We start from the raw sequence: 3,499 nt of genomic DNA, 5'->3' as shown, positions 1-3,499 counted from the left end.
AAAGGAGCGATCGGGGCCGGGCGCGATCGGGCAGGAGCAGAGCCGGGCGCGGGGGGTACCGGGCCGAGGGGGGGGCCACGGTCCGGGCTGCCCCGGCCCCAGCCGGCCCGAACGCGGGTGATTTTGGGGGCCAAAAGCGCTTTTTTTCGCCCGGTTTTGGTGGTGCCGCCGCCGCTTTGCTTTTCTGCAGGTTTTTCGGGGGGGGAAAGGGGGGCTTTTTGGAGACCGGCCGGTGTCAGCGCCCGGCGGAGCCCCCCCCGCTCCCCCAAAATGCCACCGCTGAGATTGTGACCCCCCTCCATACCCCTTGCTGCAAAATCGCGGGGTGCTTCTGCCCCCTCCCCTGGGGCGGCCTTCTCGGAAAGGACTTTGCAATGCTGCGGCTCCCCAGGGGAGTGTCCCCCGCCCCGGGGAGGGGGGGCACCGCCCTCCCGCATCCCCCTCCCCACCACCACCCGAAGAATGTCATGTCGGTGAGGGGCTCCGTGGAGCGAGGGGTTTCCAGCCTGGGTAGCCCCCCGTTACCCACCGGCAGTTTCACCCAGGTCTACACGCCGGCGGCTGTCAGCGTCCCCGCTCCCCGGGGGGGGTGTCTCTACGCCACCCCCCAGGGCCCCCAGCTCAGGACCCTCCGCTCGGCCTCAGTGGGACGGCTGCCGGTAAGGTGTCTGCACCCCATCCCTTCCTTGGGCATCGCTTCGGTGGGACGGGGGGCTGGGGGCTCTGTGCAGGGCAGGGAGCAAGAGGTGGGTGACCCCAGGATGGACAGCACCCTCCCCTTCCAAATTTTGCAGCTTATATTGGGGTCTGCACCCCCCTAAGATCTCTTTGGGGTGGGGGAGGGTAAGGGTTGAAATCAGAAGTCGCAGTGAAATGGCTCAAACGTTTCTCAACTTCCCTTCGCCCCTGCGTGCCCGCAAAGCTGGCTCCTGGCTTCCGCTTTTCAGCCTTTTTCAGCCTTTTTTTTGCCTTTCTCCGGCTTGCAAACAGTTCAGGTCATGTCTCAAAGCCCGGCCGTGGCACTTGAGGCCCTTCGCAAACCTCCTCCCATGTTAAGGTTGGGTGCAGGCAGCCCTCCTGCCTGCCGTGGGTGGGGGGCACCCTCCCTGCCTGCTGGGTCTCCCCACTTTGGGCTGTGACCCCTGGGGTGACCCATCACCTGGGGAGGTTTGGGGACGCAGGGCAGGGGTGGCTCAGCACCGCTGCCCAAGCTTGGTTCCTGCCCGCAGTTACAGCAGGGCTTGCAATGCCTTTTTTTTTGGGGGGGGGGTGTGAATTTGAAACAGTCCCCATCCTCCATGGGACACCCCAAGGCTTTGGAGCAGGGACCCTGATGCTGGGCGCCGTGCAGGTTGGCAGAGGGAGGGGATTGCTGGCACTGGCTGGGTCCCTGTCACCGAACCCCGGGGTCAGGGCTGCCCGGCACCCGCTGCCCTAACCAGGGAAACTGAGGCCCAGGTCGGGCGCTGGCCCCGTGCCCAGCATCGGGGTGTGCGGGTGGCTCTGCCCAGCCCGTCTCTCCTCCTTGAGGGCCCCTGCCGAGCCCCCGGCCGGTCGGCCCCGCTGGCAGCTGGCATTTAATTCCTGCCTGCCCCAGCCTGGGCGCGTGTCCAGCCCTCACTGTGAGCCTCTGTTCTCCCTGGGTCCTGGGAGGGATCCCAGACCCCACTAACTTCGATATAGTTTTTTCAAGGCTTGATTTATTTATTTATTCCCCTCCTTTCCACGGTCCCTGATGCTTCGTCCCAGCTGGGGACGTTGCTGCGGCTGGGTGAAAGGAGTTGTCGTTGCTCCCCGCTTCGTGTCACGGCTGCGGGGCGGGCTGGGGCTGTTGCGAGCCCTGTCCCAGGGGGGCTCCGGGGCCACCTGCCTCCTCCCCAGCCTCTTTGTCTCTGAACCGCATGAGATGCTGCATCCTGCGCTGCCAGGCACTGTTCTTTAAGGAGAGACCTGTGCCACCACCCCCTCCCCTAAAGACACCCCACAGACTCACAGTCCCATTTTCATGCCTTGCTGCGGAGCTGGTTTTGGGCGGATGGCTTCTTTGGCATCATCACCGTCATCATCATCATCACCCACACCAGCAGGTGCTCAGGGTGCTCCTCCTGCCTGCAGCTGTCCCCTGAACGGGGTCTGGGGGGGGCTTGTGTGACACCTGGGCACATGAAGTGCTTGTCCCCAAGTGACACTTGGGGAGAAAGAAGTTTTGGGCTAAAGGCCTCTTGGTCATCACCACCCTCATCATCATCACCTGTGCCAGGAGGTGCTCAGGGTATTCCTGCCTGTAACTGTCCTCTGAATGGGGTCTGGGGGGGGCTCATGTGACACTTGGGGACATGAAGTGCTCCTGCATCCCCTTTGGTGGGTTGCAAGCAACGCTCCCTTCCGTCCTCATCCCATTCCCTGATGCCGTGATCCCATTCCTGGTGCTGGAGATCCCATTTCCAACCCCGGTGTGACACTCGCAGCACTGGCAGCTGGGGCTCCCCCCGCCCCACACCCCGTTTATGGGCACAACCTTTGTGTGCAGATCCGAGGCAATCAGATAATGAGCGTTTCCTCCCAATTCCCGAGCAGGGCAATTGCTGCCACTCCCACCTGCTTGCTGGATTTGTATAAATGATCTGGGGTCACCTGGTCCAGCTGGAGGGAGCCCATCACCCCGCGTCCGGCTGCGGGAAAGCGGGATGGGTTGTCTCTCATGGTCCAAAAAAAGTCTCAGATTTCCCTTAGTCTGATTTGAGGGTCTTGGAGTAGGTAAGTGTGTTTTTCCCCATGAAAAATGCATATTTCAGAGTGGTTTTAGCCAGTGCCAATCCCATCCTGAGTATTTGCCCTGCTCCTGGCCATATGGGGCCTCTATAGGGGCCATGGGATCTCTATAGGGGCTCAGGGCTTTAAAGGAGCCCCGGAGAGACCGATGTCTCCCTGCCTCCTCCGTGTCAGGACAAGGGCGTTCAGAGTCCACCACAGTTTCGGTGCAAGCTGGCAGGGCTGAGCCACCCACGCAAAGAGCACCCAGGGTGGCAGTCCCTGTGGGTGCTGGGCTGGAGCCCTTCCCAAGTGGGAGAACCGCTCAGCAGCACCCCGGATTCTTCTGGGGCGACCCAGGGTGACCCTGTTCCCCCTTGATTCCATCAAGGGTTTTTTCTGCACAGGCAGGAGGGGTTTTTTTTGGGGGTGCAGGGAGCTGGGGAGGGGGGGCAGGATGGGTGGGAAAGTGGTGGCTGTCCTGTCGCCCTCAGAGGGGCTTTTTCTGGCTCCAGCTTTTACAGCCTCCAGCTCCTCTCCGGCCAGGCCTTCCCGCTCCATCCGTCAGAGGGGATGGAGATGCCGGCTGCATTTCCGAGCGGGGAGCGGTACCCAGGATGGGGGGCACTGCCTTCCTCCCCAGCGCAGGGTGGTCTCCCCATCCCAGGGCCAGGGCTGGGGGTCAGCCTCCCTCCCCTGCCCACGGTGGGGCTGAAACCACCCCTGACGCCCCAAATATAGGAGTTCT

The sequence above is a fragment of the Haliaeetus leucocephalus genome, unplaced genomic scaffold (genome assembly GCF_000737465.1).
Source record: "Haliaeetus leucocephalus isolate CR32 unplaced genomic scaffold, Haliaeetus_leucocephalus-4.0 Scaffold517, whole genome shotgun sequence".
Classification (NCBI taxonomy): Eukaryota; Metazoa; Chordata; class Aves; order Accipitriformes; family Accipitridae; genus Haliaeetus; species Haliaeetus leucocephalus.
This window is presented reverse-complemented; position numbering follows the sequence as displayed.